Source organism: Pelodiscus sinensis, chromosome 12, assembly GCF_052426305.1.
Source record: "Pelodiscus sinensis isolate ZL-2025 chromosome 12, ASM5242630v1, whole genome shotgun sequence".
NCBI classification, from domain to species: Eukaryota; Metazoa; Chordata; order Testudines; family Trionychidae; genus Pelodiscus; species Pelodiscus sinensis.
The window spans coordinates 3,845,397-3,859,578 of record NC_143063.1 but is presented as its reverse complement, the minus strand read 5'-3'; positions in this window follow the sequence as shown (position 1 = coordinate 3,859,578).

The following is a 14,182-nucleotide window of genomic DNA, read 5'->3' as shown; positions in this document are numbered from 1 at the left end:
TTGGTGTCCTAGTGGCACAAGGGCCGTCCATTAGCACCGATGACGGTCCCCAAAGCTCTGTCCCAGCAGGCACTGGGCTCAGCAGGAAAGCTGGGAGGGAAAGTTTGGGGGCACCCGATTCTTTCGATCAGCCTGAGCCCAGAGCTGGGATTTGGAGGGGCGGGAGGGTCCAGGAAAAGCCCCCTTCTCCGAGCCAGCCATGGCCCTGCATTTCAGAGGAGGACAAGAGGCCGGAGGTGGGTGAGGCCTGGGCAGCTGAGCCAGCCGTCCACAGAGGCACATCTGATCGACCACGGCCTGCGTGCCAGAGGCCCGGTTGCCTTGTTACCCACTGGACCGGCCAAGTGGGACAATCCCTGGTGAAAACCCACCGTGGGCGGGGGGAGGTCTGGAGGTGAGGCGCTGAGCTGGGCCTGAGGAGATCTTGGCTCACGTCGCCGCTCCGCCACGGACGACGGGACCGTGCGCTGGCCCAGCAGGACTTTGGCTGAAGCTAACACAGCCCAACGCCAGCCCACGGTTCCGCTGCTTTGGCCAGCTGCAGCCCCACCGAACCAGCCCACCTGGGGGACCCAGGCACGGCCGGGAACCTGGGCACCCGGGACAGGGGGTCCCTCTAAGATTTGCCAACCAGGAGCAGAGGGAGTTTTAGCTTGTGTACCAATATTGCCGTCACGCGCGCTGGTTTGGAGGTGCCACTGTGGCACCCAATTTATTCACACACACATTCCCGGCCGCCAGAGCAGCCCCTGACCCCCTGCCACGTGGCAGCCCCTGCCACCAGAGCAGGATTCCCACCCCGCCACGTGGCCACGGCAGGTGTGGCCCCCTGCCCCAGCGGCTCCCTCACCGGGCCGTCGCAGCTGGCCCCGCCAGCCGGAGCAGCCGCCTGCCACGCGAGTGTGGCTGGGCGGCTCTCCAGAGGACAGGGGCAGGGGAAGAATTTTGGGTGTGCGGCCACGCAGACATGTGCCGGAGCGGGAACTCTGGCCTGGGAGCTACGGAGGGACAGGCGTGGCTGGGCAGAGCGGATGGGTCGGGGGAGGTCTAACTGTCCTCCTGGTTCGCCTGACAGAGACAGGGTGGCAACAGCCGCCTGTGAACAGGCGCAGAAACACCCCGCACCGCCGGGCTGTCCCTCCGGCCGCTCGCGGGCCAGTTCAGGGGTTAGCGGGGCTCTTCTGGGAGCGTTACTGGGTGCAGGCCAGGATCAGGCCCATGGCTGCCAGGACGGCGTGAAATCGCCCCAGGCCACCCTGCCGGGGACAGCCCCGCCACGCCCCATGGAGCGTGGGGAGGAGGGAGGGAAAGGGCCACGGGACTTGCCGGGCCCACGGTGGCGGGGTTGGAGCTGGGGTGTGCGGCTGGGGCCGGCCTAGGGCTGCTTCCCTGCCCGCCCCCGTGGTCCTGCCAGGCCGGCTGCCAAGCCCCGGGCCAGCTGGCAACTCTCACTGCCAAACCCCGACCCGCAGACAAGCCCGCCCGCGGGACCCAGCCTCGTCGCCATAGCAACTGGCTTCCGTCACAGCAGCCACACTAGGCCAGGGCTGGACAGCGGCTCTGCCCCACTGGGCCTTACATCAGCCCGGGGGCGGGGGCCCTGCCAGAGCTGGGGAGGGGGCTGCGGGGTTGGTGATGCTCAGGGAAGTGCTGGCCGGCGTTGCAGGGCGAGCAAGCAGCACCAATCCCCATTCCCACGCAGCTCGGCCAAGGCCGGCTCGCTAATCGTCCCAAACCGACCACCCCGTGGCCCCGCCCCTTGTCCAGGGCCACGCCCCTTGTCCAGGGCCCCGCCTCTTGTCTGAGGCCACACCCCCACTCATTTGCACTGGGCTGGGGGAGGGAGTGGGGGGCAGAGGCGGAGGGCCCAAGTTCCCCGTGAGCTGCAAACTGCGCGGCCGCCTAGTTAGAACCGCGCAGGCCAGGAACCGGTAGCAACGGCGGGAGAGCCCCCGGCCTGGGCCCCGCCCCGGTTCCCCATCCTGGCTCCCATCAGGCCGCCGGCAGAGAGGTGCCCTTCCCCCCCAGGCGCTGCTGCAATGCGAGAGTGGGTCAGCTGGGGGGAGTCCTCTCTCCTCGCAAGAACCCCGGAGCAGCCGCCGTCACGCCAGACCTCTCCTGAACCCAGCCCCACGCCAGAGCCTGTATCGCCAGCCAGAGCCCCCCCCCCCCATACGCCACCCCTCTGCCCCAGGTCTGAGCCTCCTCCCACACTCCGCTCCCCATCGCCCCCTTCCTGCCACAGGAATCTTGTGATGTGCACCAAGGTGGAGGGGATGTGTCGCACGTCCCCTTTGTGTCGCACGTCACACGTCTGCTCCGTGTCGCACGTCCCCTCCATGTCGCTCACCTCCCCACTGGTGCACTTAACAAAACTCACTGCTCTTGGGGGTGGAGAAAATGAGAAGAAACCCCGGTGAGGGCTCCAGCTGGGAGCGCAGGCTTTGGAGTGGGGCGGAAGGGCCTGGTGCAGGCGGGGGCTCAGGGCAGGGGCGGGCGGGGGTGGGGAGGGATGCAGGGTGTGGGAGAGGAATCCAGGCTGGAGCTGGGGGTGCAGTGTCCCAGCAGCTGGCAGGTCCCGGGTGCAGGGTGGGGGGCCAGGGACACTGCACTGTTCCTGGCCTTGCAGCTCCCTGTGGCTGGGAACACTACCTCCCTGGCTGCCCCTGAGCCTAGGGACCTGGCAGCTGGGCGCCACACGGAGCCAGGGCAGGGGGTCGCCTGCCTCAGCCCCGGGTCCCAACTGCACCACAGACTGGAGCTGGTTTACCTGGTCGGTGGTGCCAACCAGAGCCGCCAGGATCCCTTTACCAGCAGGTGTTCCAGCCCCCCCACGCTTCATCCTGACCTGCGGTTCCCCTCCGCCATGCCAGCCCTGGCATCCCCAACCTGCCTGTGCCCCCCAGCAGCTACAGTAACTTTCCTGGGCACCTCAGCCTCCCAGCCCCATTAGACACTCCAGATCTCCCAGCCCTTCCCTCCCAACACCCCCCATCCTGACCCACAGAGATTCCAATGGTGGGGTCCCCCCAGCCTTGCCAGCACCCCACCTCCCTGCCTGCTTCTCCACTTCTGCACCAGCTTGCAAGTGGGCACAGCAGGCAGCCCCGGCACTAGGGCCCCCCCTGCCGCTCGGGGAGATGTGATCAGCAGCCGGCAGGCCAGGCCCCATGCCGCTGGAGTCAGGAGCCCCCATCGCAGCAGCAGTTGGGAACCGGAGTGAACCGGAGGGCCGAGAAGCCCTTGGCCGTTTGCGAGGAGCGGCTGGTGCCGAGCGGAGGCCGGGAATCCATTTCCCAGCTTGCCTGGCACGCCGCCCGGAGCGTGGCATAACCCTCCCCGGGGAAGGCTCCTCGCTGCCAGCCCCAGAGCCGCAGAAACCACCCCCTTAAGTGAAACATTTTCCACGTTGGCTGGGTGTCACGGCTGGAACAGCCCGTGCTCCACATCTGGAGCCGATCAGCGTGCACATCTGGCCCCGGGATGGCAGGATTCGCAGCAAGGGAAGCTGGACAAAGGGGGACCCAGGCTTGCTCCCCCCTAGAAAAGGCCCCCCGCGGTCTGTGCGGAGGGCAGTGCCGCTTTCTGTGCACGGCTGAGCCTGCCCTTGGTGGTAACCACTTCGTGGCTGGAGCGAGACAGGGCAGGGGGACTTGGCTGGCAGCTCTCACGGGCAGCTGCTGCATTTCAGCCTGAGGCTAATTCCCGGTGGCAGGTCCGGACAGTCCGCCCCCAAACAGGGCTTTAGACTTCCCGAGCCCCGCTGGAGGGCCCGTGGGCCATGCACAGCTTGCTCACCAAGCTCAGGGACGAGTGGTGAGCGGTGACAGGATCCAGGAGAAGCTCCCTCTCCCCCGGACACGCCGGCGCATTTCCCATCAGGGCCTGGCGCTCGGCAAACTCAAAGCTCAGGGAAATGTGGACCCAGTCCCACTGCACAGGCCCGGGGCTCTTCCCTGTGTGCTCTCTAGGCAGGATGCTCCGGCTCCCCCCAGCTGCAGAGCACCCCAACTCGGCACACCGAGTCCCTTTTCCAGCCCTATGCCCACTGGCATGGCTTCATATCTGCACCGGGCACCGCCAGGGGTCAGAGTTATCCCTAGAGGTGCCAAGTGTCCAGTTTTTGCCCGGACAGTCCGGTAATTGCGTCTTCTGTTCAGTAAAAAAAAAAAAGAAAATCCTGGACATGTAAAATGTCTGGTATGTTCTATTATTTTTCTCAGACAGAAGGCTGGTGGGAATAGGGAGGGGGAATTTAAAGGTGTAGCGATTTTTTTTTTTTGCTCAACAAGTTTAGTTCCTCCCCCCTCCTTTTTTTTTTTTTTTTTTTGTTCAATCAATTTTTTCCCTTGCCATGTTTGGGATTTTTTGGGAAAGTATCTGGCAACCCTAGTTATCCCCTCCTGAGCCCAGCCGCTGCCGCTGGTCAACTTTGGTTCTGCCCCATTTCCAAGATGGGTCTCCAGCCAGCTCAGCTACGGAAAGGCCTCTCTTGCTACAGAGGCCCTGGTCTGCTTGTCCCGGCAGCCTGCTAGGAGCACGCAAGGGCCGTGCTCCATCTGCCTCCTACCGATCCCCATGTGCTTGAGCCGAGAACCATCACCGGGATCAGGAGCCAGCCAGGCCTGCTGGCCCGTGCTTTCCCCATGCCTGCCCTCCGTGCTAACATGCAGCAGCCAGGCCCCTGTGCGGGATAAGCCGACTGGGAGCCCCCCGGGGGCCTGGAGGGTGAATATAGTTAACATTGCCAGGGGCTCAGACACTGCAGTGATGTGGCCCAGATAAACGCCAGAGCTAGATTATTGAATTACTGCCTCCCTTCCCCCAGGGGAGGCGGCACTCTCAGCTGGGGCTCTGCTTTGGGTAACGCACCAATCATAGAATCATAGAACTGGAAGGGACCTCGAGAGCTCGAGTCCAGCCCCCCGCCCTCAAGGCAGGACCAAGCTGTCTACACCATCCCTGACAGATGTCTATCTAACCTGTTCTTAAATATCTCCAGAGAGGGAGATTCCACCACCTCCCTTGGCAATTTATTCCAATATTTGACCACCCTGACAGTTAGGAATTTTTTCCTAATGTCCAATCTAAACCTCCCCTGCTGCACTTTAAGCCCATTACTCCTTGTCCTGTCCTCAGTAACCAAGTTAAACACAGGGCCAGTACGGCCACGCTTTAAAAACCCGCCCTTGAGTCTCTTTAAATGTAAGACTCACACTGCCTTCTGATCTTGGAGCGCACACTAGGGTCATGCTTACAAGCTTTGCCACTGTAACCCAGCCGGCGATAGATGCGATGCTGCTAAGTGAAAGCTGAGAGTCTCAAGCAATCCCATGACTCCTGGAGCCAGGACTTTCAGCAAAACATCCTGAGAGTCAGGGGGGCTGCATTTGTTGGAGCAAACTGCTCAGCCGGCCTAGAGCACATGGCTGCAGAGAGAGCAAACCGAGCCAAGACGAAAGCCAAATCCCAAATCCCTCTGGGGTGGCCAACACACTAGCGGCTAGCCACTAGCCACATGTGGCCGGTTGAGCGTGGCAGTTCGCTGTTGTGCTTCAGAGCTGGCTGGGTGCCCCGGCTCTAGGGCTTGTAATGGCACGTGGATGGCCGTGCGGTGGTCAGCCACGTGGCCCATTCGGCCCTCAGCCTCTTTGCTGGGCCTGTCATTGGGATGACGGGTGCTAGGAACACTCTGCACCCATTCAGTCCACGGCAGAATTCTGAGACGTCCCTATGTCAACCTGTGGAACTCCTTGCTGCAGGAGGTTAGGACTATAACAGGGTTTAAAAAAGAACTAGATACATTCATGGAGGTTAAGTCCATTAATGGCTATTAACCAGGATGGGTAGGAATGGTGTCCCCAGCCTGTTTGTCAGGGGGTGGAGATGGTTGGCAGGAGAGAGATCGCTTGATGATTCCCTGTTCTGTTCACTCCCTCTGGGGCACCTGGCATTGGCCACTGTGGGCAGACAGGACGCTGGGCCAGATGGACCTTGGGTCTGACCCAATATGGCCGTTCTAATGTTCCCAGCAGAGGAACGAGAAAGCTGGAGGGGAAACGCCCCATGATGTCAGACCGCGCCGCCTAGAGACGTAGTCACACAACGCCATAGGCAGGAGCCGACCAAATTCACTGCGCATTTTGGTCAATTTCACAGCCCCAGGATTTTAAACCCATAAAGTCCAGGATTTCAGGCATTCCGATCTGGTATTTCACAGGGTTGTTCACTGGCAGGGCCCTAACCCAAAAGGGGCTTGGTATTGTCCCCTTTCCTTCTGCCCTGCTGCTGCGGGTGGTGCCCACCGAGGCATGGGCCTAGATCTCGGAGGAGATGGCAGCTTAGGCAGTCCGGGCTCCGTGCCCAGGCCAGCTCACACCTGGGCAACCCCACTGCTGTTGCGAAGGGATGCAGCTGTTCTCCAGAAGGGAAGAGGTCGGAGAAGGCAGGACTGACACCCCCTCTCCCCATCGCTCCTGGAAGCCAGTGGATTGGCGGGTCCCGCTGGCTTCCCTCGCCCCCCGAGAGCCTGGTATAAAGGGAGACGTGGTCCTCCCACTGCCTGGACGGTCCCGGAGATCCGGCTCGCAGGAGGGGCGCAGCCTGCCTCCAGCAAAGGCTCTGACACGGCACCAGCTGGCCAGGCTGCCCCGCCCTGTTCTCCGAGCAGCTGGAGTTTGCTCACGGGGTGTAGATGACACACAAATAGCAGAGCCCAGGCAGGCAGATAAGCAGAGAGGCTCTGGCCCCAGGAGACCGGAGGAGGGGGAGGAATGCTACATGCCTCCGGAATGGGGCTGCAGCCGGTAGCTCTCCCCCCCCACCCCCACCCAGCCCAGTGTGGCCAGGGACCAGTTTTCAGCCTCCATTCCTCCACGGGGCCAATTGATTTCCCAGGCCCTTGGCAAAGCTGGGGGAGGGCGGGCCCCCTGCTCCTGGAATCGCACCAGTGCAAGCCCCCCTGCTCGTCTCAGGCTCTCTTGCGCCAGTCGTAAAGGGGGGCAGGTCAAGCGCTTTGCAGGACTGAGTTCCAGCCCTGCCCTGCCCAGCACTGCCCTGAGGCCCGGGCTCCCCTGGACCGTCGGCCCAGCTCTGTTTCAATCAGCGGTGAAACCAGGGTTCGGCTCATGCCAGGTCCCAGCTGACTTCCGCTGCCTTAAAATAAACGTCTACACAGGGGCTCGTGCCGTTTCACTGCACCGCTTGGGCCGTCTCCGCAGCCCTTCGCCGTGCGGAAAAGCCTACGTCTGCCACCGCTTTGTTCTCCCTCCTCGAAGAGCCAACCGTGCAAACAAGCCCGCTGCCACTGATTTCCTGCGCGGCCTTGGGCCAGTCCCTTGACTTCTTCGGGGAGGGGGGGGGGTTGCTTCCCCAGCTGGAAAATGGGGCTCGCCTACAGCTCTGGCCAGAGTTGCTCACCGAGCCTGCTTCCAGTGCTCCCGTTCATCCCTTCCTAGCTTAGTGCAAGAACAAAGGGGCGGGGAGCAAAAGGAAACCAGGCTCAGTGGGATCAAAGGAAACGCTTCTCCTCCGCTGTTCGCTGCCAAGCGCAGGCGAGGGGCAGGGTTCAGGGCCACGGGAAGCCCAGCGGGGGCCAAGCGCAGGCGAGCGAAAAGCGGCTGCAGCGGAGTCCCAGCGGGAGCAAGATCAGGCCCCCAGTCCAGCAAACAGGGATAACGTTTGCCGCGCGCTTGGGCCTGCCAAGAAACCAAGAGGAAACCAACCTTCCCAGGGCTGGAGTGCGGGAGCTGGTCAGCGGGGCAGGAAGGAAGCGCAACGCCCCCTCCCCCGGCTTAGCGCTGCCCCACTGGCCCTGGGGAGGCAGTTTCAAATGCCCCAGCTCCCGGCTCTTCACCCCAGCCCTGGGAAGCAGAGACCAGGAACAACCCCACCTGCCCCCGCCCACTCCACTCCTCCTCGGTGGATTTCTCTGCAGGCCATTCCGAAGCAGACAGAGGCCCGCCCGGATTAGCAACTGGCCTCTTGCAAGCTCCCCCCTACACCCCAATCTGTTTTTCCTCCCCCCCCCCCGGCGCAGGAGGGCACCACTAGGCATGAAGAGAGTTACCGGCCCCATGGCTGAACCCAGCTCTAATGTGACCTGGCTTCCCCAGCCACGAACATAAGAACAGCCACGCTGGGTCAGACCAAAGGCCCATCTAGCCCAGTGTCCTGTCTGCCCCCTGCAGCCAATGCCAGGTGCCCCAGAGGGAGGGAACACAACAGGGAATCCTCACATGATCCCTCCCCTGTCACCCATTCCCAGACAAAGGTCAGGGGCACCATTCCTACCCATCCTGGCTAATGGCCATTGATGGACCTAACCTCCATGAATCTGTCTAGCTCTTTTTTGAACCCTGTTGAAGTCCGGGCCTTCACCGCATCCTCTAGCAAGGAGTTCCACAGGTTGGCTGTGCGCTGAGCGAAGAAAAACTTTATTTTGTTTTAAACCTGCTGCCTATTCATTTCATTTGGTGACCACTGCTTCTTATATTGTGGGAATAAGTAAATAACTTTTCCTTATTCACTTTTTCCACACTGGCCATGATTTTATAGACCTCTGTCATATCCCTCCTTAGTCTCCTCTTTTCTAAGTTGAAAAGTCCAAGTCTTTTTAATCTCTCTTCAAATGGGACCTGTTCCAAACCCCTCATCATTTTTGTTGCCCCCTTTTTTTTTTTTAACCTTTTCCAATGCCATGGTGGGCAGGATGGCCAAGGAACGGATTTCCTGCCCCCATGGAGGCCTGTAGCTAAGCTCACATCTGCTCATGGAGCGTTTAGGTAGGGCTGGCTGAACCGCACGGCGTTGCAAGTAGCAGAAACCTTCCATGACGGCCGCTACCTCGAATCCCACAGCTCAGCTCAGCCAATACGTCTCCAGCGGCTTCGTGGTACAGCCCCAGCCCCTGATCCATACCTGCGAGGCCGCTAAGCCAGAGCTGGTTTTCCACCGAAGGCTTTTGCCGTTGGCCTCTGCTCTGGGACTGGGAGAGGGGGGAGTTTGTGTTAGAACAGCGCCACCTCGTGTCCCGTGTGTGACAGTAGCAGGCTCCAGGCCCATCCCCGCATCCACTCTCAGGAGACACGACCATCCCTGGTCCAAATGAAGCCTTGCGGTGCTTGGGTGGTCCGTGCTTTCAGCAGGCCTGGGGAAGGGTTAACCTTCTGTAGATAGCCGCTCGTCTACTGGAACGGCCAGGGAAAGGCCCCAATATGGTCATTCATTGTTCCTGGGCAGAAGCCAATGGCAAAACTCAAAATAAATATTTCCCTCCCGGCCGGCAACTATCCGCGCCACGTTAGACAACAGCTGCAGCGGGCGAGGGAAGCCATCGCGGCTCAAAAGACAAAGTTGGGCACAAGACCCAGTGCTGCCCTGCGTCTGACCGAGTGGTTGGGACCCGCGGACGCTGATACCCAAATACATCTCAGCCTTCAAGGTGCCCCGGGATGCCTCGCTGGTTTTGCGGATACTGACTGAGCCGGCTGCCCCTTGCCAGCAAAGGAGGGAGCTCTTCACCTGATTTGCGGAGCCCTGTGCCTGGGGGTGCTGGCCACGGGGCAGGACAAGTTTGGTCTAGGACGGGGGTGGAGGCAAAGGGCCGCTGTGGGCCGGATCCAGCCTGACAAGTGGGTGGGTCTGGCCAGCAGACACTCTGCCACTCCCCCACCCCAGGCCAGACAGGGCGAGGGGCAGGGAGCGAGAGACCCGATTGGCCTGGGGGTGGGAGAGTGGGCGGATGCCTAGAGGAAATCGCCAGCTGTTCAGAACAGCTGGCAGTTCTCTCTAGGTGGGGCGGGGGCAAAGACTTCACTTGCTACCCCCCCACCCCAGGCCAATCAGGGTCTGTGGGAGGGGGAGCATGGAAGTGTCCTGGCCCCGCCTCTTCCACCAGAGGCCCAGCCCCTCCCGGGGCAGCCGGGGCCAATTCAAAAATGAGTGACGTGGCCCGTCTTGGATTATTGCTCACCCCTGGTCTAGGGCATCTTGCACCTGAGGCAGGGAGCTCAAATGACACCCCCATATCCCCTCGCTTGGGCCAAAACTTTGAAAGGTCTCAGTTCTGCCTCCTTCCTGTTCTGCTCCTCTCATGGGGCTGCTCTGCTCCCTACTTACGCCCCAGCAGCAGACACAATTTTCTACACTCTGGGTCCTAGTGGCGCCCCCCACAGTCTGGCACCTGAGGCGGCTGCCTCCGTTTGCCTCATGGTAGGGCCGGTCCTGTCTCTTGGGGCTGCTGTTGCAGGCGGGGATTCGGGATTTCCAGAGTACAACTAGCCCCGGTCGCTACCAGCCCCGTTCCCGCACGCTGTCCACGGGCGAGGTCGCCCCCATCTGCAACCACTGAGGCAAACACCAGGGAAGAGACGTCAGGTGAAATTTTCCATTTGCAAGGTGGCCTTGCAGCCCCCAGGAGTTCTGGAAGCCCAGCTCTAAGGAACAGACCACGCTCTACCACGACGCTATGCTCGAGAGCCTTCCAAACGCTTCCCTGGGCCCGACAGGCGCAGTCACTGGCGCGTCTCAGAAGGGATCAAAAAAGGCTCAGTCGCAACCTGCGGGCGGAGGGGCCAAGCGTTCACCTCCCCGCTGCAGCGCCGCGGATCTGTCTTCACGCAGCGGTGAAAGGGCTAGAAAGAGCCTCCAGCGACTTCTATTGGCCACGCACGGATGTCTGCAACAGTCGGGAAACACTCAAGAGCCAGCGCCAAGCAAGGGCAGTGCTCTCTAGACCACAGCCAGAAAAGGGAGCTGGCTAGCTTCACGCACCCACACTCTGCCATGCCAATGCCTAGTGCCAACCCACAGCTCACGAGCCGCATGCAGATCTCCCCCCCAAAAATGCAGCTTGCGAAGCTGCTCCTGCGCCCCCCCCCCCTTGGTTCTCCTGCCCTGCGGCGCCAGTTCAAAACGGTATCCGAGATGGTGGCCATCGATGGGAGCCCAGTATGGCCAAAAAGCCTAAGCTTGCTTGCTCCTTAAAGGGGCAGCCTCTCTTTTCTTTTTTTTTTTTTTTTTGGCTTGACAAGTCCGGTGCAGCTCTTCGCATTTTTTCCGCTGCTATTTCAGCTCTCTTCCTCAAATGGGTTGGCCACCCCCGGGCTAGTGTTTCACTCAGTCACGGTGGGGCTCGCTCATGGTGCAGGGTTGCATGGATTCCCAAATCGAGGGTCAGGAAGAGCAGGCAGGCAGCAGCTCTGGAGCATCACGTTGGTGCATCCCATGCAGTTAACACCCTGTGATTACTGCAGTCCTTGCACACGGATGGAACGGGGCCCTCCCGCTCCAAACTCAGTACGCGCCCTCGGTAAGAATCGATCCCAGAACCCTAGGGCCGGAAGAGACCTCAGGAGTCATCGAGTCCAGCCCCCTGCCCAAGGCAGGACCAATCCCAACGCCTGACCATCTCTGAAGCAAGCATGGCTGCTATCACCAAGACAAGAGATCACGCCTGGTGTGGCGGGGGGGAGGTCTAGGTTGGATATTAGGAAAAACTATTTCCCTAGCAGGGTGGGGAAGCACTGGGCTGGGTTCCCTAGGGAGAGGGTGGACTCTCCATCCCTAGAGGAGTTTAAGTCCCAGCTGGACACAGCCCTGGCTGGCTGAGCTGGGATTGGTCCTGCGTTAGGCAGGGGGCAGGACTCGATGACTCCTGAGGTCTCTGCCAGCCCTGGGGTTCTGGCATCGACAGCGAGACATCTCGGACGGGACCCCAGCCTGCAGACGACAGGGCCCTGCTCGGGAAAGCTCCCGCTCCTATTCGCACAGGCATTGCTTTCCAGGCCAGATCCCTGTGACCATTCCAGCACGCCCCGGCTGACCACAGCAGCACCCCTGCCCCGCAAGCTTCAACACAAGGCACGGACGGGTTTTGCGGTTGGGGTTTCATGGCAGCCAGCACTGGGAGCCGCTCCAAGCCCCACTGGGCGAGGCATTGTTCGCAGGCTTGGCTGAAGGGGAGACCAGCCTCGTGACGCTCAGCTGCGACCTCTGCTGGGGACCAGAAGCAACAACGGACGAGGCATGGAGAGAATTCGACTTCCTCTAGCTCGGCTCAAGGAAGCAAGAACAGTAGCAGCAACGCAAAAAGTAACGGGGATGGAGAGAGGCATTTTACAAGAGGATCAACAGCTCTTTTGCAGAGGTTTGGCAGCCTCTGACATGGACCTTACCCCTAAGGATCTCCCTTAGCATATGCATGAAGGAGCCAGCTGGGTGGGAAGAGGCCCATGACTATAGTAGCTTATCAAAGTGCATGCAGATCCCAAGGACAAAGGCAGACTATCTAATCAAGCCTGAGATAAGACACCCCAGGGCAGTCCATACTGCACCCTTGTGACCACAGCAGGAGCCTGGGAGCTGGGAAGAGCTTCCTTCTTGGTGGAGCTGATCGGAGCCACGACTCACTTGGGCAGATCGCTCGTCTCTTCAGACAACCCAGCCAGAAAACGGGGCTAAAAGCAGGCGCCACCTTGGAACCTGAAGCTGGACCACAGGGGAGTCCCTGCAGCATGAATCTCCCCCCTCCCCCCAGCACAAAACTGGCTACAATGCAACCCCCTGCAGGGACTTCCATCACCACGCCAGGGCCGTCCCTGCCCGGCTCCACCACCCAAGCACCAGCATTGCCCCCAAGAACACCGTGCAGCAGCCTCGGCTGGCAGGGATCGCGGCTCTGTTTGCCACTGCAGAATAACGGTTCCACAGAAAGATCTCTGATCCTGTCCAGGCTGAGCTACAGCATTGTAGACAGGCCGGTCAATTTCCACATGTGGCCAAGCAAGGACCCTGTGCCTGAGAAAGGGACGGTTGTAGACAGGCCGGTCAATTTCCCCATGTGGCCAAGCATGGACCCTGTGCCTGAGAAAGGGACGGTTGTAGACAGGCCGGTCAATTTCCCCATGTGGCCAAGCAAGGACCCTGTGCCTGAGAAAGGGACGGTTGTAGACAGGCCGGTCAATTTCCCCATGTGGCCAACAAGGACCCTGTGCCTGAGAAAGGGACGGTTGTAGACAGGCCGGTCAATTTCCCCATGTGGCCAAGCAAGGACCCCATGCCTGAGAAAGGGACGGTTGTAGACAGGCCGGTTGATTTCCCCATGTGGCCAACAAGGACCCTGTGCCTGAGAAAGGGACGGTTGTAGACAGGCCGGTCAATTTCCCCATGTGGCCAAGCAAGGACCCTGTGCCTGAGAAAGGGACGGTTGTTTGTCTTCCCAGAAACCCCACTTCTTCCAGCAGCGAAGGGGGAGGACTGCTCTCCCATTGGTCAGTTATCGCACCGTGCACGGCCACCCACACACTCAAGCACTTGCCACCGCTCCGATTTTAAAGGGAAGCTAAGCCTCGGATGTGGAAAACAGGCGTTTACAGGACTGATCAAAGAACAGGCGCCTGGTCTGGTCGATAAAGGGAACCGGAGGGGTCTGGAAGTGGGTGTAGGCAAGGAAAAGTCACCTCTGCAGGACAGAATCTGCTCAGATTGGGTCGAAAGCCCTGGAGATGTTGGTTTGGTATTTGCAGGGCTCCCTGCTAATGCAGATTCTTTCCCCTTACTCCAGGGGTGGGGAACCTCCGGCCCTGGGGCCGGATGCGGCCCACAGCTCGCCTGGAGTTGGCCTTCTGAGGCTCAGGGACCCCCTAGCGTTAGGGAGCCCACGCTGGCGCCCCAGCCCCCTCCCAGTCCCACCATGGGGCTGGAGCACACGAAATCTACTATGCAGGGCCCCCTTATGCTCCGTTGTGTGAGGGAAATGGGGGGAGGGTCTTTCTCCTTCGCAGTCGGGGGTCACGTCACTGAGGATGGGTTTGGGGTTTTTTGTTTTTTTGCTGCTTCTCACTTGTGTGTGGCCCCCGACTGATTTTTCCGTGGGTCAGCAGCCCCCAGTCCAAAAACGGTTCCCCAGCCCTGCCTTACGCCCTTAATGAAGTGCAGTAAAGATGACGCACTGGGGCTCCTACATGCCAACATTACGCCGGCCGTGGTGGGTGGCGCTATGAAGTTCTCCCTCTTGTCCTGGGCAGGCCAAGACTTTGTTCAGAGTGCAGCACAAGGAGGGGCGCTTGGCCGACCCACGCTGGGTGCCTCCAATCCTGTCTGACCCACAAGGGAAGGGTCACTTGCCCCTGCAGCAGCAGCACCTCAAACAGGAACACGGCATTGCATTTCAGGCTGCACG